A 25,922-nucleotide genomic window follows, 5' to 3' on the forward strand; every position below is an offset into this window, starting at 1 on the left:
ACAGGTGTTTTCAGCGAGACTCAAAACTGAAGAGTCATCAACCTCCTCACATTCCTCTTGTCTGAGGTTGGACCTTTTTGCTGGCATTTGTACAGGTAGATTCTGGTGTCGAAACTCCCTGTGCTCCTGAGTAGTTTCTCCTTGGAAGCAGTGAACACTTCTGGCCACAGCAGTCAAAGGCCCTCACCAGCTGATATCAACCTAGAATTTATTCATCTCCTCCTTCATTGATTAAACAATCATTTATTGAATACATATTATTTGCTAAGGACTAAAAAAGCAAAACAAAATAGTGAGTCAGATGATCTAATTCTTTTACTTAGCTCAAAGGGCTATTGGTCTGGGATTAGGGCAGAAAAAATAAAGAGAGTCAAGAACCGGATGAAGGAAGGGGTAGGTAGGTACTGGTGTGATCCTCTGGGGCCACTTAAATATAATCACAAATTCAAAAGGCAGGATGACATTCCACTCCCGCCTCATCCGTGTCCTCTTCCTTCTCCCAAATACAGCCCTGCTGCCCTAGCACATTTGTGTCCTCTCCACACTAGCCTCCGACACCAAGGCTTACTCTCTTTCTTTCTTCCCACACCACCCCATCTATATGAGGAGGCAGTTCTGCTGGGTTGGCAAGGTGTCCAGGTAGGTACTTGCTCTTCCAGCCTCCTCGTCCGCTGGGGAGGCCGTGGTACACAATCCTGATGGACGAGACCTAAGTGGAGTCTGCTGGGAACTGGTGGGGTCTGAGAAAGCTTTTGCTTTTCTGCTGATACGGAACCACTGTGATTGATGCAGCCTCTACCCTGTGGTTCCTGACTTTAGGATGGATGTGATATCTTCTGGCTCACATGAGGAGAAGGCCAATAGGGTATGGGTGGAGGGATGGGAGGGGAAGGAGCCAGGTTCTGATAGCATCTTTGAGCAGCTGAGCCAACACCTGAAACCTTCACCACTAGCTTTCTTGTTATGCCATAAAAATTAACTCCTATTTAAGTCACTGTTCTGGAGTTTTCTATTGCTAGCAGGAATTTATATCAAGTATCACTGTACTTGATACAAATTCCTTCCCCTCCTAGCAGTCTGGGTATACCCTTCCAGACCTCAGGTACAGAGACAGACTCCCTTTCCTGCACTGTCTTCCTTGCAAACTAAAGCCTATTCTCCTTGCCAACACAATGATTCATCTACCCTTTCCTTTCTGTAAAAGGACAGAACCTTAAAATTATATCTCTTGGTGCTGTGAATGCTTTTCTCTTATATTTGTCTTTTAAATACAAAGTTGGGCACTGACTTTCTAAAAATATGCATACCAAATGCTTGGTTGAGGCAATGTGGGATGGTAGAAAGAATATAGGCTTTGAAAGGGTGCAGATTCTCGCTCTATCCCCTATAAGTGTGACCTTGAGAAAGTTACCTTTGTCTGAATTACTCCAATGGAAAAGGTGGGAAGAATAGTAATACTTTGTAGTTGGTTATTGTGAGGGTTGAATGCATTAATCAATGTGAAAGCTCCTGCTAGTTAAGGGAACAATTCTGAATTCAGAAATGCCGCCAGTTACTGGCTGTTCAACCCTTCATACGTAGTTTTACCTCATCCACAAAATCAGAGGAAGAATACTATTCTTGGGTTTTGTGGGCATTGCATAAGATACTATATCTAAAGCCCAGAACCCTACTACCCTACTGGTGCACAGTGCATGATGCGTGCTTAATAAATGTTGGCTGTTAACTTTTTTTTTTTTTTTGAGACAGAGTCTCACTCTCTCACCCAGGCTGAAGTGCAATGGTGTGATCATGGCTCACTGCAATCTCTGCCTCCCAGGTTCAAGCAATTCTCCTGCCTCAGCCTCCCGAATAGCTGGGATTACAGCCGTGCACCACCACACAGAGCCAACTTTCATATTTTTAGTAGAGATGGGGTTTCTCCATGTTAGCCAGGCTAGTCTTGAACTGCTGACCTCAGGTGATCTGCCCACCTCGACCTCCCAAAGTGCTGGGATTACAGGTGTGAGCCACCGTGCCCGACCAGCTGTTAACTCATATTTGTTTTCTTCATTCTTGCTCACACAAACACCTGCTGACTGGAGGGATGCGCAGGGCAGATTCCTGGAACAGGGTCTGTTGGAGAACATTTTTGATCACCTGTACTTTGCTCTATGTATTCAGGCTCCAAGAGGCAAGACCAACACAACTGAGTAAGATAAAGCTCAAAGTGAGCCTACAGTTGCAAAATTCTTTATGATTGGGTCTCAGCTACAACATTATTTGGAGTAAAAGTTTCTCCTTAATAACTATTAATATTTCCAGGAGCCCAAGGGCTAAAGGAGGGAAAAATGGTCTCATTTGGAAGAGCAGGCAATAATATGAGAGACATATTTTAAAGAAGAAATTTTTTTTCATTGTTACTTTAGAACTCATATCTTTTTTTTTTTTCCTGAATGAGTAAAAGTGTGCTGGACTACCATAGTTTTCTTCCTCTTTTTATTATAACCTATGTTTAGTAACCACACTTAGATGTTTCAGTACAGAAGCAAAATTGATTTGGTTACACAGAAGTGAAGCTGCCTGGCGTCTTGTATTCCAACCTTGCAACTAATTGTGTCTGTATAAGACAGACTTGATACCCATAAAGATTTTTTGACCAGTTGTTGCTGTATACTTAGAAATACAATCATTCCTAGTAGTAGACAAAGAGTTCTGGCCCCATCTAGTCCCAGGATTTTATATGACAAAGCAATAAGTGAACTGCAAAAATCAATTTATTTCCAATTTCCTCTTTGTGTTTATGGTCCGTCCCAAGAATGCCTTCTACCCGGCTGATGATTGTTCTGGTATTTGATAAACAATTGCATTATAAGATAAAGATCTAGAAATCATTCTCTTAAGCTTTGTCCACTTGTAGAAATTGAGGAGACAATGAAAAATCCTGGAAAACTATCACTAGAATGTGCTCTTATTGTAAGGATTTATATGCACATTGTTTTTATAGGATGGTATTTTGATCACATTTATAAGCTCCATCTGATGTAGAAGAACATTATTATTGACTGATTTTGTCTCCCAGATGCATTTAAATTCCTACTCTGTGCTAACAAAGATGTTCTGTATTCAGGACCACAGAGCAGTGCTGGAAATTTATGACCAGAACAATGAAGATGCAAATATGTAGTATGTGTTTTCATCACAGCATCTTTGGCGGTACAAGCAGTCATTTAAGAGAGAAACGTACGTTCTAAAGCTGTTTACAATGCCTAAGCAGTGACATTCAGATTTCTTGGATATTTGTTTTCTAGGTTACTGAAAAGGTGTCACGATCTGAAGGTGAATGAGAGGAGAAAAATGATGCAGCTGAAGCCCTGATCTCCAGTCAAGTTGTTCTTGGCTGGGAACATGCAGAGAATCACCGAGGTCTCCCAGAAAGATGACAAGTTGTTCAAGCCTGAAGGAGAGAAACAAAGAACTCTGCCTCCTCCTTCCCTCCTTGCATGGCTTTCGTTCTCAGCTTCCACCCTGACCCTGGCTCTCCTTGCCTCCCCAGGAGGGAGAGATCAGGCACTTACCCTGGGAGTGACTGTGGAGGACGTTTCAGGACCTACTTCTCACACTCAGCAAACGGGTAATGCAATTCAATCCATTCCACCCGATGCCTCACTTGCCCAAGCTGCTGAGCGTGCCCAGGCAGAAGACAGTGTCTTCTTTCCATTTCCCACCGTAAACGTTCTCCACGTGGCCTTTTCCCCTCAATTCACCACAAATATTGGATAGAGATAAACTGGGACAAATGAAAAGAAGCTTTCTGGCTGTCTCGGATCTGAAGTTACAGGCACAGGATGGGTCAAAAGGGTCACTCGAAGAGTTGGTACAAAACAGATGAGGCGGCAAACAAGCACTGGCAGCTTGATGGCTCAGAAAACGACCCAGCTGCCTCCCCGGCCGTGGGGCACCTTCCGGTGCTGTGTCACAGTGCATGCCATTCAGGCTCCGCAACACCACTGGGCCCAGGAGCCAAAGCCCACTCCTGCTCCTTCCCAGGTACAAAGGTAAACACAACACTCAGGAAAAAAGTGATCACTGATGCAATGGGACTTTGAGGGAAGGCTGCCAAGGAGAACAACAGTTTTTCTAATGAAATATTGATCTCTGGGTCACATTGCTCAGCAATTACTCATTGTCGGTTACTCAGTACATTACAGACATAGTACAATCAAAAAGTGTAAGCAAGAAATTCTAATAATTGTAAGCAAGAAATTCTAATAATTGTAATACATTGGTCATTTCTTATGAGCCAGGAACTCTGATGGGTGCTTTCAATGCAATCCCAATCACCTCCCTGCCATTTTGCAGAGGTGCCGAGAGGATACCCCTGAGTGAAGGTTACACCACTCACATACAGAACAGCTGGAACACAGACCCTCATCTGATGGCAAACTCATGCTCTTTGCTCCAGCCTCCCAAAAAAAGAGAATTCTCTCACCCTCACAGGCCAAAACAATTGTTTAATTGTTTAATCCATGGTGACAGCATGTACAACCAGAGAAGGTGAGAGGATGACTATGATTGATTATGAGGCGGTCTGATTATGCTTAGCAGCCAGATAGTATGTAAATTACAGCATGACTAGTTAACCTATGAAACATTCCACTTTTTTCCTGCATGAAGTTTTCTGGTGAATTTGAAAAAGTCCCCTAAGAGAGGAGTCTCATGGAGGAGGGAAGAAGCTTTGGATTCAGGTCCACTGACAACTTTGTCAACTACTGGCCTAAGACCTTGGGCAGAGATTGGGTGAAGTGGGAATTAAGTAAAGGAAGGAGACCTCACAGAGTGACTGGTACTTGGGGAACCATCAAGCTGAGCTGTCCAAGGGTCCTGATTCCTCTTCTAGGAAACATTTCTATTCCTCCTGCTTGAACCTTTAGTGCCTGCAAGACTGGATCCCTTCTCCGGTTTCTCTGGTGCTGGAAGATCCTGGATATACCCCAACCCCAGTTCACTATAGTCAGATGGAGAGGAATCCTCCAAGACCAGCTGGTCTGGAGATGCCAACTTATCTCTAAGCCCAGCAAAGGGCTGGCGCAGTGAACAGGCTATGATTTGCAAAAGAGTAGCTGGGCCTGGGAATGGAAGCACACAGTATAGGGACAAAGGATGTGTGTGTGTGTATGAGTGTGCATATGGTGTGTGTGTGTATGAGTGTGCATATGCATTTGAGTGTGTGAAAGTCTATGTGTATGTGGGTAAGAATGTGAGTTTAAGAGTGTGTAAGTATGTAAGAATGTGTATGTGTATGTATGTGATTGTATGTGAGATATGTCATCAGTGGAGTATGGGGAGGCTCTTGGCTTTGGGGGAGGCTCTTGGCTTTGGGCAAGGCTGGTATCAGAGGAATCTTATGGGTAGGGATTTGCTCCATTAAACTGCTGCTTATTGTTAATTGGTTGTAAGAAAGATTCGAGGCCGGGCGTGGTGGCTCATGCTTGTAATCCCAGCACTTTGGGAGGCCAAGGCGGGCAGATCACTTGAGGCCAGGAGTTCAAGATCAGCTTGGCCAACATGGTGAAACCTTGTCTCTACTAAAAATACAAAAAATTAGCCAGGCGTGGTGGTGTGCACCTGTAACTCCAGCTACTCAGTAGGCTTAGGCATGAAAATCGCTTGAACCTGAGACGTGGAGGATGCAGTGAGCTGAGATTGCGCCATTGCACTCCAGCCTGGGCAACAAGAATGAAACTCTTTCCAAAAAAAAAAAAAAAGAGAGAAAAGAAAAGAAAAGAAAAGAAAGAAAGATTGATTCTATCCTTGACCAAGTTATAGCCAGGGTCCTCTGAGCCCTCAACCTTGGCCTATAAAGACTTGAAGAAACACTAACACAGTTTCTAACAGCTCAAGGCTGAATTCCTAAGATGACCCCAGCCTCCCTTAAAGTACTTGTCTGAGAAAATTCAAGGCTGCCAAAAGAATTTGATGTTGTTCCATTGAACACCTGAAGAAAGGGACTCTATCTGCCAGTCTCTGTGAGAGGGTAGGGGTCTAACTTCAATAAGCACAAGTTAGCAAACCCAGATGGATTTCATACGGACCGATTTTCTCCTTCCTGATTTTTGGAATTTTTTCACTTCTGTGACTCTGAGCCCCTGCTCAACCCCTTTCCTATTCCCTCGTTCCCCTTGTAAAGTGCCCAGTCACCTCTGTACAAATCGAAGTTGAGTTCAGTTCATGATGTACTCTTTTCCCTGTTGCAATAGTATACTGATTAAAATCTGTCCTTTTTACACATTAAAATCTTTCCTTACCACTTTAACTAGTGTCCAGCTAGTTAGTGACAGTTGCTAGCCCTGCCGCTGACCCAGAGAGAGCAGGGCAATCTCTGGGCAATGAGCTGACCCTTCAGCAGGCAAAGGTTAGCTTGAAGGATAAGTGAGGGAGCACATCACTAAATATGCAAATTCCTCCATCTAAGCCAGCACATCTCTCATATACTAAATAAATCTCACCATTTTAATTATGAACCTGACTCTATGAGCTGTGTGGAGGGCAGAAAGGAGGAGGACTCTGTGCTTGTATTCCAACACACTGTTACATAGAATCCCCTTTTCCATTCTTCGTTGTTAGACTTGCATGCCCAAGCACACAAATATTCACACCAAAAGCATATGCATAGTGACATTTACCTCCTTTTAAATAATAATTTAAGTCTAAACATGCTGCTTCATTCTTTGAACCATAAAAAATGTATCAGACATGCCATTATTCCATCAGATAGTAGGAACTGAGCCAGACAGAGCAATGGGGACCAACATGGCATTGGAGTTAACAGGATAGACTTCAAAGTCAGACGGACTTGAGTTTCAGTGGTGGCATTTCACTAGTTGTGTGATCATGGACCTATTACCTAACTGTAGTGAATACTGTGGTGCTCTACCCAGAATATTCTCTCAAAGACTATGCATCCTTCTCCCAAGCTTCAGGGAATATCAGCTGTTGATAGATTACACTAGGAATTGCTCTTGGCCACAGGGAACTAACTGCCTTACTGAAAGCTATGTCCCCTTCTGGGGATGTCCCATGGCAAGTGAATGGCTGGGGCCCCCTTGCTTCAATTTTGGACAACCTGAAGAACCATCCCAGATCTAGAACTTGTAGTAGGATTGGTTGAAGCCATTGCAGGTTAGCTTCAGCCTCAGTTCAATCCTGGCTTCCTCACTTCCAGGTGGATCTACCAAGAGCACACAACAACTAACTATCTCTCAGAGTCTGTGTCCAGGGAACCCAGTCTAAAATACTAAGCTTCAGTTTCCTTATCTGCAACATGGGGATAATAAGAACCTACATCATAGGACTACCATGAGGATTACATGAAATCATGTATATAAAGTTATACACAATGCCTAGCATATTGTTAAAATTCAATAAGTAGTACAGGTTGAATATCCCTGTTCTGAAAATCCAAAATCTGAAACATTTCAATGAACATTTCCTTTGAGCACCTTGTCAGCACTCAAAAAGTTTTGAATTTTGGAGCACTTCAGATTTCAGATTTTTGGATTAGTGATCCTCCACTGGTAAGTATAATGTAGATATACCAGAATCTGCAAAACTCAAAATCTGAAACACTACTGGTCCTAATCATTTTGGATAAGAGATACTCAACCAATGTTATTTTTATTTATTTATTTATTTATTTGAGATGGTGTCTCGCTCTGTCACCCAGGCTGGAGTGCAGTGGTATGATCTCAGCTCACTGCAACCTCCACCTCCTGGGTTCACGGAATTCTCCTGCCTCAGCCTCCTCCTGAGTAGCTGGGACTACAGGTGTGTGCCATCACACCTGGCTAAATTTTGTATTTTTAGTAGAGATGGGGTTTCACCATATTGGTCAGGCTGGTCTTGAACTCCTGACCTTGTGATCTACCTGCCTTGGCCTCCCAAAGTGCTGGGATTACAGGCATGAGCCACTGTGCCTAGCCCAATGATGTTTTTATAGTAAGAATAAAGTTAAAATATACATACATAAATCACGAAAACACTTTTGTCATACCACGTCTTGACTGAGGGTTTGGTCAATTACAATTATTCAAACAGTGGGGCAGATTGTAGTATTGTTCAGAACAATTTGCTCTGGTCCCATTTTGTCACATGACTTGCAGTGCCTCCTGCAGATGGAGCATGTGTCCCTACCCCCTTGTCATCCTTGGCCATACGGCTTGCTTTTTAGCCTAAAAAGGCACTGTGATTTTCTGCTGGCTCTTTTGCTCTTCCTCTTTGTCACAAGAATCAGTGGTGTGCTGATAAACCAGCTCTCAAAAAACAGAAACCAAAACAAATTTTTATTTGTAGAAATCATCTATTTATTTTAGAATATTATAGATCAAGCAGATAAATAATAAGCAAGAATACAGGTTGTCTGAATAATCCAATTAACAAGTTCAGTTGTATTTATATGAATGTATTCCAAAGGTTTATATTATACATATTCTCTTTATATTATATATAGAAGAGAATATACCCATTGAATGTTTACCAAAAGCTATCATATACATGTATCTGTCCACAAAATAAGTATAAATGCTAAAGAATAGAGATTCTGTGAACTAGATGCTCTGATCATAATCTATTAAAACCGGTAATCCATGACTTTTCAAACTGGTAATCCATGACTTTTCACTTCCTCTTCAACAGGCCACCTGAATTTTCCGAATTGTTTTCCAGTTTTTGGCTTCTAAGGCTTCTTGGTGGTAAAGCCCACCTTGATTACAAACAGTCATCAACAGTGAGAAAAAACCACATTTGTTTAACACACACTTAGATAGCACTCTATGTGCCAGGACCACTTCTAAGTGCTTCACAAATAAACCCAATGAGAATTTAGGCCTTAACTAGGAAAAGAGCAATAAGAAGTTTTTGAAAAAGGGTCCCTTCTCCTCCACATACTGATAATTTTAAGAGGTAAATTTTAAAAAATGAGATTCCATTCTTTGCTTATCAGATTACAAAAACAAAATACAAATGAAAATATTTAGAGTGACATACAGGAAAGAAGTACACTGATCACCTTCAGCAGGAGTGTGCGTTGGATTGACCACTCAGAAGGGCATTTTGGGAGTATGATTTTTTTAAATCCTCTAAATTTGAAAGTTTAACGCAGTTTCACCTCGGGAAATAGGAATAATCAAGAATGTGTTCAAATCTTTGCTATGTGAATTTCATTTCAGCTCTTTGCAACAAGATGGAAACAAACTATTTTAAAATAGGAGATTAATTAAATAAATTATAGAGACCTATACAGTGACTTACACTACAGTTTAGCAGTTAATAGCATGGATTCTGGCCCCAAACTACCTAGTTCTGAATCTCCGCTGTGTTTCTTAACAGATTTGTGACTTTGGACCACTTAACTTTCCTTTCCTTAATTTTCCTTGTCCTATTCTATCACCTATAAAAATTTTGAATAATAATAGTACCCATCTTGCTGGGTTGTATATGTATAAAGCCTGGCAGGCCACCCTGGCACATAGTAAGTGTTATCTGAGTATTATGTAACTGTTGAAAGGGGGTAGTAACGTATTTAGTCATATGGGAAAATATTTATAACACATTAAGTGAAAAGAACAGATTTCAAGATAGCAATAGATATATGACATGACAAATTTTGTTGACATATGTTATATAGAGACATGCATTATCTCCATATAAATTTATAAGATGTTTCAAAGGATACACATTAAGGGTTAATTATCAAGGCTATTCGTAGTGTATTTTTGGTGAAATTCAGAGCTTTTTTCCTTCTTTTTAAAGTTCTTTTGATTTTCTGATTTTTCTGAAATGAGAATGTTCTGCTTTTGAAATAAAGAATAAAAAGTCATTTCTTAAATAAAAAAGCCTTATTGACTGCATAGATCTAAGTGGAAACTTGAGGGGTGAATAAGAAGTCTATCCTTTCTTAGCACTAATATTTGAGTCTCTGAAAGAGTGCAGTCAAATCATTTTTATATGCAAAATATTTATCTGATTTTCACTTTAATACATACATTTCTAATAGCATGTTTTAAATTATTTAGTGAAAAAACACTATTTGTAGAACTGAAATTTTCTATCTAAAGAACTGAAAATAATTGGATCTCAAAACTGTTTTGCTTATCTTAAAACTGTTCCCTGGTAGTTTCAGACAAAGGAGAATGCTATACCACCGGGAAGAACACGGTGGCCCAGTGTGGACGTGAAGGCAGCCAGAGAGATGTGTAGAGAAAACAGCTTTCTGGAAAAAGGACTCATAGACTGCTGGTTAGGGCTCTTCGAAAACAGAGGGTAGCATGTGCAAAAAGGAGATCTATTCTGTAGTCCATCTCTGGAATGTAAAATCCAATATTTACACAAAGGCTTAGCCCAAGGAAGGCATATTTTTGATCCTCAGTTGTAAATACTTGGTAACTGCCTAACAACGCACATATAATGGTTTAGAATACCCACAGAAAAGCATGCTCCCTGACAAAGCCTTGCACAGAGTGGTAGTGACTTCACAGCCTGTATCTTTGCCACTGTATTAGTTTCATGCCTTCAATCACAATTGCTTGCAAGAATTCTATTGCCTCCAGCACTCTAGGTAAAAGCCACAGAGACTTGGCAAATCAATTTTCCCCCAGGAAACGATGAATATTGTGTGAGGCAACAGTTTCTTTTTGCCATGCCCTGAGGCAAAAAGTGGCTCTTCCATCTCATTGCAGTGAAAACCTGCCATGTTGATGAGCCAGCCCACTGCACAAAAAAGCCAACATCTCTTCCATGTTAGCAACATCATGTTGGTAGTGTAAAATCAACTATGTATTTACACCATAGAAATTGGCAAACACTACAAATAAGAATTTGTTTTTGTTTTTTTTGAGAGCCGGTCTGTCAGCACACCACTGTATATACTTCAAGCTTGTCTGACTCGCCTTATTTTGTCATTGTTCGTTTTGTTTTGTTTTAGGCTTTTAGCAGCTTGAAGCCATGGATTTCAGTTTCTGTCTCTAGCGATAAGTGGAAAAGGGGAATGGGGAAAGGGGCTTTACCAGCCCAACCAGAAACAAACTAAGAACCCATGCCAGTATTCCCTCCCTTGGACAACCCTAAATCATCTCTAGATTACTTATAATACCTAATACAATGTAAGTACTATGTAAATAATTGTTACACTATACTATGTATGGAATAATGACAAGGAAAAAAGTCTTGACATGATCAGTACAGGCTCAATTATTTTTTTCTCAAGTATTTTCGATCCAGTGTTGGTTGAATCTATTTATGCAGAACCCATGCATACAGAGGGCTGACTGTATATCCTCTCTCTCACTCTCTGGTATAACTGCCCATCATTTATTTTAAAACTAGATTTGTTTTTAACTTAATCTGACAGTTTTTCCCCTTATCACAGGGAAATTTGGACTATCTACATTTATTGTGTTAACTGACATAGTTGGCTTTATTCCATCCACATTGTGTATATTCCTAGTTGTAATAAACCATTTTTTCTTTTTACCTTTTATAGATTTATATTTCCTTTAATAGCTTAATTCCAAATTGCCAGTTAATTAGGATATTTTGCTATGCTTCTCCATTTTGCAAACTGTTACCTTACTATCTTTCATCACATGTAAACCAAGATTTGTCCATGATTAAGTCAAAATTAAATAACTGTGATTCCCCATCACCTCACTATGTTCCTCAAAATGCTTTACTTACTAGTTACTATCTCTTGGAAATTAAGAAGCACCATTCTAAATAACTCCAAGATCAATTAGGAAATTAAATTTATAAATTATCTAGATATTAATACAGAGAGCCACTTTATACAAATGTATTGCTTTTTAATATGATTGTGTAGGTTAGCTAGGAAACCCAAGTGTAACATGGTTCCCACTAGGAATACTATTCTTAGATGAAACTTGGAAAAACAGGAAAAATTATTTCCATTTTCCTTATCCTGCATGCATGACCTAGACCCCCGATAAAAACAAAAACAAAAACAAAAAACCTCCCAGTCTCTCATACACTTTAAAAGCTAACTCACAAAAAGTGTTCACTTTAAAAGTGAACACATCAGAAAAGAAAGAGGGGGCTTTTTTTGCACTTAAGTGCATACATCCAGGATGGCTCTGGTGGACTAAGTTCTGAACGTCCAATAATTTCAGGGTGTCTTTATTCCAGTATTAAGTTACACACTTCATTTGGAAATTATTAATTAATAATTAAATGTATAACTTAATACTGGAATAAAGACACAGAGTCTCTTTGGCTCTTTAAAAAAATTGTTTTTCAAGAACATGAAACCAACTCCTGTATCTAAGATTAAAGTCACAAGTTGCCTTTAAACTTTACTGGAAGATAAATACAACCAGCGGCGTTATCATCTATTCCTTAGCCTGCAGGATGCCTCGGGAGGGTAAAAGCCGTACTTGTTACACGTACATCATTAAGCAGCATTAGTACATGTTCACTTCAAGGGAGCACCTGTGGCTCAGCAGCATCACTGAGGGTCAGGCTCCGCCAATGGAATCAGGGTGACTGGGTTCAATCTCCTGCATGTGAATTCTGCTTCTTGATGCTGTAGGCAAAATAATGGTCCTCTAAAATGTCCATGCCCGAATCCCCAGAACCAGTGATTTTGCAGATGTGATTAAAGTTATAGACCTTGAGATGGAGAGATTATCCTGGATTATCTAGGTGGGCCCAATTTAATGACATGAGTCCTTAAAAGCAGAGGAACTTTCCTGACTGTGGACCACAGGAGATGTGATGACAGAAGAAGGATCAGAGAGAAGCCACATTGCTGGTTTTGAAAATGGAGGAAGGAAATGGATTCTCCTTTAGAGCATCTGGAAAGGAACTCAGCCCTGTTTGTTGGACTTCTGACCTACAGGAGTGCAAGGTAAAAAATCTATGTTGTTTTAAGTTGCTAAGTTTTTGGTACTGCTTCATGGCAGGAATAGAAACCTAACACACCTGAGAAAGCAGTTGGTTAAGAGCTGTATGCTTACTACCTTTGGCGGTGGTTGGATTGCTTCACCTGATATTTTGTAAACCTGTTCAGAATATGCATCTCCTGGTCTCCTTTTGAGTTGGAGAGAGGAAAGCCTTAGAGGAAAGGCAAAATGACCACAAAGAATAGAAAGAATCTGGCCCACTGCAACAATGTGAATACATTTCAAGTTTGAATTAAGAAACCAGAATGGGGTATTCAGCTCTTTTCATCCACATGTGAAGTATGTAAAGCATCTGACCACCTGATGAACTAGGAATTCTGTGAGACTGAGCAGGTTCAACAGCCCCTCCTGCCAATCACCAAGAGTGAAGCTTCTCCATCAGTCTGGAAATCAACTACTAAGTTTCAATAACGTCTTAAAAGTAGGGACAGGGAGGAGATTTTAGGTTTCTTCAGAGCAAGTGGCTATTGTTCGGTTCAGAAGCCTAAAGTGATACATGTTTTGGATACCAAAGTGGTCCATTCCAGCTTAACTGTTCTGATCATCAGCTAATGTCTTCCCCTGAAATATCAGATTATTTAAACTTTTACTTTATATTAGAAAAAGCTACAGTTTTCTCAAAGGCATGGGGTCATTAGAAATGACTGGGAAATGTTAATCACGAGATCTGAATTTAGAAGGCCTTACCAGGCCTTTACAACACCGATGCAAAGATTGGCACAGCTTCTTTAAAGACAAAGGGGGCACAAGTGAGAGACCACTACCCAGTAGTGGACTGACAATTTGGAGTGCTGGTGAGGACATGGAACATCTAGAGCCTCACATGTTGCTAGTGAGAGAGTTAAAATGGTAAAACCAATTGGGAAAACTGGCTCTTCCTAATAAAGTTAAACATATCCCAACTCTATATGATAGCATATGTCCACAAAAGACTTGCATACGATGTTCATAATAGTTTTATTTATAATAGCCCCAAGCTGAAAACAGCTCAGATGTCTACCAACAGTAACATGCATAAATAAACCGTGTGTATTCAAGCGATTCGATACTGCTGAGCAACAAAAAAGTGGAAGCTAATGATACATGCAAAATGTGAGTGCTTTTAAAAATACTATGTTGAGCAAAAGAAGCCACACAGCCAAATAGTACATGCTGTATTTAAACGAAGTTCAAGAACAGTCTGATGGCGATGGAAGGAGGCAGCAGGTTGACTGGCAAGTGTCATGAGGGGATTCTCTGAGGTATGGAATGGCCTGTCTCTTGATCTGAGTGGTGGTTACATGAATAATTATTTTAAGTTTATGTAACTATAAACCTCAGATTTGTGTATTTTATTATAAATTATATTTTTAAATAAACTTTTTTTTTTTTTTTTTTGAGATGGAGTCTCTCTCTGTTGCCCAGGCTGGAGCGCAGTGGCACGATCTTGGCTCACTACAAGCTCTGCCTCCTGGGTTCACACCATTCTCCTGCCTCAGCCTCCCATGTAGCTGAGACTACAGGCCCCCGCCACCATGCCCGACTAATTTTTTTTGTATTTTTAGTAGAGACTCTAAATTTTAGTTTAGAGTATTTTTAGTAAACACGGGGTTTCACCGTGTTAGCCAGGATGGTCTTGATCTCCTGACCTCGTGATCCGCCCTCCTCAGCCTCCCAAAGTGCTGGGATTACAGGCATGAGCCACCGCGCCCGGCCAAACTTTTAAATATATAACAGGATAAAGTATATGAGGATAAAGTCTCTTTATTAAGACCTTAAATGTGCAAGGAAAAGTAAATATTTCCTCGGATGGTCTTCTATTTTTAATTGGACCTCTGAATTTAAATAGATATCCACAAAATCCTCAAGCCACTTATAAATGACCAAGAGAAATAGTTGACTGAATCTTCTTTAATATTTGATGCTGGGGCCCCTCACTCAGAGGCTGTTACTGCATTTGCTGAAGACTCTACCATCTCTCATGCCCTTCTCCTCTGGTTATGTTGTCATCTTTTCTTCTGTTGCCTGTACCCAGCAGCACCCAACATCTAGTCCCATGGTAACTGCTCACTCTGGTCTGTGTGCCCTCCCACAATGACATAATTTTATTTATGCCTACTTTGAGAAGTGGCAGTTCCTCAGAGGGATCAGGAGTGACTGGAGCCCTGGAGTGAGGGATTGGACAACATGTATCCTCTGCTCATACTTTCACCCACTCTGAGAAGTGTCCTGCTTTTTTAGAAAGGTTCAAATGCCGTAAAGCTTGTAGTACACATCCATCTCCCATTTCTAGTCAACTCATGATGCTATAAGTTTTTAAGAACTTGTGCATAGATGTGCATGGTTTCTTTACTTTGATTATGAGTTTGAGAAGCATGTGAACCTTTCATATTAATGATGAACAACAGATTCCTTCTCTGTTAGCACTAACGTTACATTTACAAAGCCTGAATTTAAATGACCCTTAACTCTTCCGCTTACTACCACTGCTTCAATTATTCTGGAAATAAAATACAACCTTATTCTAATATCTGATCATTTTCACCGGCAAAAGAGAAACTCTCTGAGAGATCTCAAATAGCTTCTATAATAGATTTAGGTTTTTCCATACCTAGTGTTGAAAGGCTTATTAGGATTCAGTATTTATAGGTCAATTTCCTTCCACAACAAAATTAGTAATGACTGTCAACATTATTCAGAAAAATGAATTTAAGCCACGTCTGATTTCTTTTCACCCTTTCCCTCAACATCGTCAATCCATTTCCATGCAATGAATTGCAGCTCCAGCCTAGGGAAAATAGGAATGGTTTCCATGACAACAGTTTTCTCTCTGCTAGTTAGAATCTAAGATTTGACTCCCATGAAAATAAATCTCACCATGGGAATTAGTTGATTTTGTAAATGACAAAATAACTGTGCAATCATTTCCAAAGAAAAGGCTGTGATAAGCTTGCACATGCAAGGGCGGGTTACACAAGGTGATTGCTGAAGCTGCTGCTAACATCACACACCCAGAACAAAGTGCAGGGAAATGCCTGCTTTGAGCTGCAGCCCACTCTGCTCCTCGCCCAAGTGTGAGCCCACAGCCTGGCCCTCTTATGAATGTCAATGATGTTTCAATCTCAAGTGTAGGGAATAGGTTTTTAAGCATCTCATAGCAAATGACAAGGATTAACCCCCAATTGCCTTTCGCCTGATTTCCAGCAACATTAGTTCCTTGAAAAGATGAGATTCCCAGAGCAGTTCTTAAGGCAGCCAGTATGGTATGAATTTAATTTCTCATTATCTATTTCTCTGTTAAGATTAGGTGCTGCTATTGTACAATAGCACTCTTTTCTCTTTACTATTATTTCTTCTTCTGAGTAATCTGTCTTATTTTATTGCTTAAAAATACATAGAACCATTTTGTTTTAAAAAATTTTAAAGCCTAATATGATGTTGTTTCAAATAATGTTTAATAAACATGTTTTCCCAATAACATTTATATAAAGAATAATGCCTACTTGTAAGAAAAAATTGTTATCAATCTAGTAGTATAAAATTAATAAACTGAATTCCATGTAACCTTGTATCGCCGAATCCATTAAGCCAGGGTTTTCTTCTGAACAATGTGGCTCACTGCTGGAGCAGGAAGCTCTGTCGGGGTGAGGTGGCGTCCTCAGCACAGGTCTGAGAGGGGGATGAGTGCATAGTTTTGAATAAGGATGTGAATATTCAAGACCATGATGCAGGCCCTCTGCAAAATGCAAACTTGATAGCTAAATCAACTCCCTCACTCCAGCATGATGATGCATTATGCTAAGTGAGCTGGTTTTTCAAAGCCGTTGCAAGTATGTGACAGAAATCCCTCAAGACCCAGCCTGTCATTGTCCCTACCCAGCAGAAGATAGTTATGGCCAAATCTGATAAAGCCTGCATCTCCGTTTTGTGCACTTCCCTTGTCCCCTCAGCCTATCCTCTGGTGCCAGTCTCCTCTTCCTTCCTCCTCTCAAAGCTTAGGAAGGATCTAAAACCTGTCACTTAAGAATGATTGGCTAAATACCCCATTCTCCTTCCAGTGAAATTCACTCACATTAAAATTTTAGCTAAACCAAAGATTTCCCTTTTAAATCTTTTATTTCTAGTTGTAAAGTGAAACACTTTGTCTGTAGTTAAAGAAGTAATTTTCATTAATGTTGAGAAGAGTGGGAACAGTTTTGGTCACGAAAGGGGACCTTAAAATGACATTAATTTTACCCTGATGGTTACAAAGGTAAACCTGATATTATCTTTTTAGGATGAAGTCTCTCTTTTCCCATACCTTATATTGAACATCTTCTTCCTTGGGGGAAGAGCATCCCTCTAAGGTCACTGGAGGCTTAGTCCTATTTGCAGGTAGGGGTGGAGGAACTGGTATCCCTTCTTCATGAGCTTTGCCATGACCCCAAGACTAACCTACTCTGGTACAGACCTGCCTCCTGGCAGTTCCTCTTATTCCAGATCCATTCTCAACCTTCTCTGGGTAAACACAACCTCCCCTGCCTCCTTTAACCTTCGTTCTACTCTGTTCTAGGAATGTAGGTATGTAAATATATACATATACATACATGTCTCTATATATCTATTCCTGGCATAAAATGTTATCCAAGATGGTGGTTAATAATGTTAATAGCATAACTTGCTTATAAGAGGTCCTAAAATGTATACGTGATCTATCTTATAGTGTTTCTTCCTCTGAATTTCTAAGAATGTTGTTACTGGACTGCTTCGGTTTTGTGACAATTGTCTTCCCAAATGTCTTGTACTTAGAATATCATCTTTTGCTCATTTCTATTATATATTTTGAATGACAGAACTCAGATATGCTAATGGTTAATTAACTGGAGTTACGTATAAAAAGAAGAGAGGAAGAAGGAAAAATGGGGAAGGAAGAAAGCTCAGAGTGTATAGACTCTATGGCCTTCAGAGCAGAGGGCAGCTGAGACATGCAGCTGGAGGAAGGAGTTTCCAAAGGGGGTCGGCAGGGAATAGTGGGAACAATGAAGGGAAGAGAAAGGTCAAGCGATACATACAGAATGGAGAACAAGTTGGAATCAAATATTCGGCCAGCTGGGGTAGTGCTGAAATGCCTGTTGGCCCCATAAACACACGTAAACAGTTCTATCTATGGCCTATCTGTGGCCCAGAAAGCTAATTAGTGTGTCCTCACCTAGGACCAACTCTGAGGGACTAGGGGAGAGTGATGTCGCAGAAGTTTATATGAAATTTGGACGGGAAACTAAATATTAGGATTCATGACCTGGAGAACTTTTATCCCTTTCTATGGGATATGCACAGAGTTAACAGAACTGCGCAGCTCACTAATTATATGAATACTTTTTAGTTCTCTAGCAGCAGAATGAAACTGAGAAGAGGTGGTAGCCGAGATATGTGTCAATGTAGGAATTTTCCAGAATTTCCTTTCCAAAGGCATAGGGCAGTGGTCCTGTTTGGTTTAACATTTTTATTTTAATGCAGTATAGAAAGCTTAAAGCTCAAGAGGCCAAATACATGTGCATACATTTAAATTATTATTATATTAAATCTGGTCATATTGATTCTTACTGAATCAATGCATATATTTAAGTTAAATGACATATTTAGGATCCAAAGATATTCTGATAGACTGGAGCAATGGTCTAAATTGAATCAGGTTACATGTTCTGTCCTTGATGAAATTAAATTTTTAAACAATTTTTAATTTGTTTTTAATTTTTAAAAATTTTTAAAATTTGCACAAGTACTAGATTGTAACATGTGATTTTACAGAAACATGTAAGAAGATTTAGTGATTTCAGACAGCAGATTCAACAGGGGTCCACAGAGTGATATAGATGCAGAAAAAAATTAGGTTGCACTGATGAAGGAGATATCCTTTGGAAGGGTCAACAATCCAAACTGTTCCAGGGGCTACCAACTGCCTTCTAAATATCCAGGAAGAAAGCCTCCTCTTCTTCCATCCTAACCCATCCCTATATTATTCCAAGCAGCAATGTACCTGGCTAAAAATAATTTCTGAACCTCCTCTGCAGCTAGGATTAGCCACTGAGATGTAGATGATGTTTTTGAGAGGGGTTTCTGAGAAAGTCCTTTAAAGGGAACTGATTCAGATGGGTGGTGTTGGTGCCATTTTGCCCTTTCCTCCTTTTATTCTTTCTTCTGTCTGAGTCATGGCCTTAACGACTGGAACTCAAGCAGCCATTTTGAACCATGAGGCAACTTAGAGAGTGGAAACTTCAGGCCAAGGATGGTGGACCAGGAAGAAGTAACCTAAGTCCCGGATGACAGTGCAACCACTGCATGCTGACTTCCTTTCATTGTATTTATATTATGTGAGTGAAGAATAAATCATGATTTTAAGCCAACCTTGTTTTGTTATATGGCTAAACCTAATCTAACTTGTACAACAGGCCAGTAAAAAAATGAATGAGATGGGCTAGATAAATAACTGCCACTCCCACCACTCCCTATCATCTCCACTAAGTGAGAGTTTCTGTTGGCAGTCATTTTTGTTTTGTTTTTTTCTTTTAAGAAAGAACAATCCAGGCTATCCTAACATTAGCCTAATATTATAGCTGTAGTATACCTTAGGGTTGGTGAGGATGGTGTTGAACTGGAGAATTTATTTGTCTAAGAGGGCAGTTGGTTCTCAACTTCTGTTGATTGTCATGTGAAAATATGGAAAAAAAAATCAAATACGGCATAGTCTGACATTGTTGGGAGCTGTTCAAGAGTCATTTGTGGGCTTGCTTCAGCCTGCAAGCCACCAGCTGCTCAGCTGGTGAGCTGGCGTCTGTGATGAGAAATCAGAGACTCCTTCCCCTGTGAGCATCATGTCTGGTCCTGGAGATCCTCCTCTGAGAGGAACTGAAATATATGGGACAGAGTGAGATATCAGAGTCATCTCTAAATATTTGAAGAACACAAAATTTATCTTGTGTGTCCCTGTGAGGGTGACACTCAGACACATAAAACAATCTTTCTTATGACAAGACAGATTTCATTTTAATGTAAAATAGAACTTTCACCTTTTAGAGCTACCAGGATGGGCTGCCTGAAGAGGGGCTGAGTCACCTGACCCTGGAGGTTAGGGACAGGATGTCAAGTTTCAGTTGGAGTATTGTAGAGGGCATTTAAGACCTCGCTGATGTGGGTTACCTGGAAGGTCCCTTCCAACTGGATTTCCTATGATTCAAGGAACAATGTAGCATAAATCCACACTGGTAAAGAGTAAATGTGAGGTTACTGTCATTATTGTGGCATTGTTTGCTTTGTCTTTAATACCTTCATTAAAAGTGAGAGGGCAGATCTAGTAATCTGTATGTTTGTTAGAAAAAGGAAATTCAATGGCCCAAATCAGATTCTTCTATGAGCTTGATTATAACAAATAGGTCCATTATTTGTAATAAATAATTTTTTCATTCACCTTTCTTTGGTCATTAAAGGCAGACCTCAATTCAAATGCAAAGAAGCAACAGTATGCACAAGGAGGCATGTTCATGGATTTTTTGTAATGGTGAAGATAATCCTGGAATCAACTTCAATTCCATCAACAGAAAAAAAAAGATAATAAATTGGAGAATACCCAAACAGCAGTTACAACAAACGAACCAGTGCAACACACATTGACGTAATGTATAATACTTGAAAATATAATGTTCGTTGGAAAAAAAAGCAAATTGCAATATGATAGAGAGGTAAAAATGCAGGCTTTGGAATGACCGCGTTTTAGAAATGGAGGACAGTTGAGTAGTAGCCAGGGATTAGGGATGGGGACAGGGGTGATGGGGTGGGGGTTGAACCAGGTTGGGTGGGCTAGAGAGAAGTAGGTGTGGTTACAATAGGGCAATGCAAGGGATACTTGCGGGGCTGGACCTAGTTATTATCTTGACTGTGTGGTGGCTACACAAACTTACACAGGTGATAGAATCATTTTGGACTCTCTCAACACACACATGCAAATGGGTACAGGGAAAATTGGGAAATGGGAATAAAATCAGTGTACTTTATCACTGTCAGTATCCAGCAATATTGTTACACTGTACTATGGTTTTGCAAAATGCTACCACTGGGAGAAACTGGGAAAAGTGTCGAAGGGATTTCTGTACATTAATTCTTACAATGGCATATGAATCTACAGTCATCTGAATTCAAAAAGAAAGAAACACCACTTCAAATGTGAAAAGCCTGGAAAATATTCTTGGTCTTCTATTCTGTAACAGAGAATTTTAAAAATTTCATTCTCAGAGAAAAATAAGATGAATTTCATTAATAAAATGACTTTAAAAGCCAAGGATAAAGAATGCAGACTTTGGAACCAGACTCCTGAAACTAAATTCTGGCTTTCCCATGTATTACCCATAAAACCTTGGGCAAATTAAAAACTCTATATCCTCGTTTCCTTCTTAGTAAAATGGAATAACAACAGGATCCACGTGATGGAGTTGGGAGGATTAACTGGCTCAATATATGTACAACGTTTTCAACAGTGCTTGGCACATCTTAAATGCCAGGAAAACCATTGGCTCTTATTATATGAATATTATAAAGTTTGAAACAGGTGGTACTAGAATATGGAAATATGTACGTATAGTAAGACTGTAAAGAAATGCATAGGAGTGATAAATATAAACTCAAGATAGAGTCACCTTTGAGGATGGGGACGGGGATACAGGGAGTGTCATTTATCTGCATAGTGTGTTGTTTCTCAAGTCCTGTGACGGTATCTGCCTCTGCTTGAGCTGGAGTTGACACTTGTGTTTACCATGAAGGTCCTATGTGGCTTTAAGTCTCTGGGCCTTTTCACATTCTGTACCTTTTTTCCTAGAATTCCCTTTCCCTGTCTTCCCAGCAACTCCAATGTCATCTTTCAAGCATTACCTCCTCTGAAACTCTGTCCTTGACTTGCCCCACCCCAGGTAAGACAGTCAGTCATCACTCTGACAGCATCTGGGCCACGGCATTCGTTTCACCATGGCTGTTTCCCACTGGAGCTCCTTGAGGATAAGGACAGGTGTGTGGACCCATATAGGTGACTTTTGAGGAATGAACACAGAGCTTAGAAAACCATTCGGTGCAATGAGGACACCATAGGACTGATTTGTTCCCAGAGATATTATAAAGTTAGAAACCAAGAGAGGACACACTGCAGCAAGTTATTTGACTCACCTCTGATGTAAATGTTCATGATGCACCTAACACTTGCAAGGCAGTGATCCAGACTCTGCAGTACAAAGGTAAGTAGGATAAGGCAACATACCCAAGGGAGGTATGGTCTAGTACAGGAAAGAAACGCATATAACAATCTGTATCAGGTAAAAAAGAAAATGGCCAATGAAGAGGTGCCAACCCAATGCTATGGGCAATGCATCTTAGAAAACAAGAACAAAGCTTTCAATTGGGGGAACACACAACTTTTTAACAAAAATTTATACTTCATTCACATTAAAAGAAAAATCCATTTTTAGTATAAATATTCTCATACAGTTTATCTTTTTAGAAATCTCCTTAGCAGTAAGCCTAGTTCGCACCGCACTCCAACCTGGGCGATACTGTGAGACCCTGTCTCAAAAAAAAAAAAAATCCCCTTACCAAATCCGTTAAGTGCATAGTAAATGCCCTCCTTTAGGTACGTAAAAGTAATGTTTTTGGCTCTAATTAATAGCTTGCTCCAAGGTGCGATTTCTTAAATTCTACTCACACAAGACTGTTCTCAATGTTAGAACAATGAATATACAGCTACACCAAGTTAAACCCCCAACTATCTGAAAGTGCAGAGGTTTTCAAGGTTAAACAGTTTCCTAAAAGCTTTGGGAAAACTCAGTGCATGGGCAATCTCTGCCTTGTGAATGTCTATCTGTACAGGCTTTAGAGGCTGTGCTGATACCATGCAGCTCTGTTCCTGAGACCAGTCCTGATAGTTCTCAGCTTACATACCCTGTGGATAGGAGCCACATTCATTGTGACGGTCTAGGAAAAGACAGTGAGCATGGTATCAGGATGCTGAGTAAGTGTTTCTTTATGCTTTCTTCTTGATGGAGCACAGTTAAGAAAATTCATGTGTTTGTCTGCCTGTCCATCCATCAAATCCTGAGTGTGTCCTAGTGAAAGTCATTGGTTAATTACTAGGGACATAAAGGCCAATATGACCCAGACTCTGCCCTCAAGAAGCTGGGGATCCAGAAGAGGGGACAGGCACATAAACAAAAGTGTTACTGTGCTTTCATAGGTGTGTGTCTAGAGTGCCGTGTAATCAATGAAAGGAAGCACCTGGTTCTACTTTGGGTGAGGTGGTTTAACAAAACATCCCATCTCGGGGGCCGGGCGCGGTGGCTCACGCCTTTAATCCCAGCACTTTGGGAGGCCAAGGCAGGCGGATCATGAGGTCAGGAGATTGAGACCATCCTGGCTAACACGGTGAAACCCCATCTCCACTAAAAATACAAAAAATTAGCTGGGCGTGGTGGTGGACATCTGTAGTCCCAGCTACTCGTGAGGCTGAGGCAGGAGAATGGCGTGAACCCAGGAGGCGGTGCTTGCAGTGAGCTGAGATCGCACCACTGCACTCCAGCCTGGGTGACAGCATGAGACTCCGTCTCAAAAAAAAAAAAAAAAGAAAACATCCCATCTCGGCCTTATCATTTACATGAACATAGTTTAGTGTAAGCACCATTTTGGGCTTTTCTTGTTCTTTTTCAGATGGAGTCTTGCTTGGTCACCCATGCTGGCATGCAGAAGCGCAGTCCCGGCTCACTGCAGCCTCTGTCTCCCAAGTTTAAGTGATTCTCCTGCCTCAGCCTCCCCAGTAGCTGGGACTACAGGCATGCGCCACCACACCCGGCTAATTTTTTTTTGTATTTTTAGTAGAGATGGGGTTTTGCCAAGTTGACCAGGCTGGTCTTATTTTGTTTTACAGATTGAAAAGATTATACCAGGTCTGTGACTTGCAGTACTGTGAATGCTTCTTAGCAGTTAGGGTCTGTGCGTGCAGTGGAGTCTTGCCTTACCTAATCCTTTCAGGCACATCTATTACAGGGCTGCCACGATTGCTCAGCACAACTCGGGAATGACCTTCAGAAAGAGTTACCATTCATTTGTTTGTTCATTCCTTCATTCAACAAATATAGTGTATGTGTAAGTGTAATAATATATAATATAGGCCGGGTGCAGTGGCTCATGCCTGTAATCGCAGCACTTTGCGAGGCCGAGAGGGGTGGATCATGAGGTCAGGAGTTCAAAACCAGCCAGGCCAAAATGGTGAAACCCCGTCTCTACTAAAACTACAAAAATTAGTCAGGTGTGGTGGTGGGGGCCTGTAATTCTAGCTACTCGGGAGGTTGAGGCAGAGAATTTTGCTTGAACCCAGGAGGCAGAGGTTGCAGTGAGCCGAGATTTCACCACTGCACTCCAGCCTGGGTGACAGAGCGAGACTCTGTCTCAAAAAAAAAAAAAAATATATATATATATAATATAAATTATTTATAATAATCTGGGCAGAGGAAATGGCTCTGGTATGTGTGAAAGGTGACAAGAAATGTGTGGCTGGAGGGGTTGGGTGCGTTAAGAGTGGAAAGAAAGGAGTTCAGAGTGACAAGCTAAATCACATAGGGATTTGTAGGCAAGAAATTTTGGAAGTAAATGATGCAGAGCCGTGAGACAGTTTTTAGTGGGGGATTGATATTGATCTCATTTACTAGTTACATACAAAGAGTATTAAATCACCATATGGCCATAGGACACCCTTCTTACAGAAGACTGTATTTTCCAAAGATGGCCATACCTATGTATTTATCCCTTTCCAAATGTGCCTGATATGGTTTGGCTGTGTCCCCACTCAAATCTCATCTTGGATTGTAGCTTCCATGTGTTGTGGGAGGGACCTGGTGGGAGATAATTGAATCATGGGGGCAGTTTTCCCCACACTGTTCTCGTGGTAGTGAGTAAGTCTCACAAGATCTGATGGTTTTACAAGAGGAACCCCCTTTCACTTGGTTCTCATTCTCTCTTTGCCTGCTACCATGTAAGACATGCCTTTCGCCTTCCACCATGATTGTGAGGCCTCCCCAGCCACGTGGAACTGTGAGTCCATTAAACCCCTTTTTCTTTATAAATTACCCAGTCTTGTGTATGTCTTTATCAGCAGCATGAGAACAGACTAATACAATGTCTTTAACAATGTGACCCTCCAACAGCAGAGGGTCTATGTTCCCCCTCCTCAAAACTGGGCATGGGCTTGGGACTTTCCCAACCAAAAGAAATGACAGATATGATCCTATGTGCCTTCTGAAGCCAGGTCATAACAAGAATACAGATTCTGGCTGGCTTCTTCTCCCTCACTCTCTCTGTTTTTCCCTCCATCCCCCTCTCCACCCCTCTTCCTTTCCCTCTCCTTTTCTCCCTCCCATTTTTTCTCCTTGGATGCTCCCCATTGGATCTCAGCCAGCACCAACCACCTTGCCAGCCACGTGAGTGAACCACCTTAGAAAGGGATTCTACAACCCTACTCAAGCCTTCAGATAACTATAGTAGCAACTGGTATCTGAATGCAATCTCATGGGAGACTCCAACAGAACCACCAAGCCAAGCCAAGCTGCTGCTGATTCCTGAGCACAGAAACTGGAAGAGATAATGAGTTGTTTTTAGTCATTAAGTGTCTGAGATCTAGATTTCAGGAAGGCTTTGTAGTTCAAGGTAAGGATCTTAGATTTAACTCTAAGCATGATGAAAAGTCACTGGAGAGTTTTAGTAAGGAATTCATATGTTCTGGTTCACCGTTACAAAAAAAATTATCATACCCAGATAACTATAGGAAACCTTCGTTGTTCCTGAAAATTTCATATATCTTTTGTCTTTGCAAGAAAGGAAGGGAACAGTGAGGGGGGGGAGAGAAAGAGAGCTCAAAAGACACAAAAGAAAGAGAGCTTGAAAAGACAGCAAGGAAGGAAGAGATGAGACAAAGAAGCAGGAGCAGTT

General features: G+C 40.6%; 1 protein-coding gene across 10 annotated transcripts in view; it reads right to left on the reverse strand.

Moving 5' to 3' along the window:
• TRIM9 (tripartite motif containing 9) overlaps positions 1-25,922 on the reverse strand; it is a 275,613-nt gene that overhangs the window by 50,100 nt on the left and 199,591 nt on the right. The gene's annotated exons all lie outside the window — the stretch shown is intronic.

This window comes from Pongo abelii, chromosome 15 (assembly GCF_028885655.2).
Source record: "Pongo abelii isolate AG06213 chromosome 15, NHGRI_mPonAbe1-v2.0_pri, whole genome shotgun sequence".
Lineage (NCBI taxonomy): Eukaryota > Metazoa > Chordata > Mammalia > Primates > Hominidae > Pongo > Pongo abelii.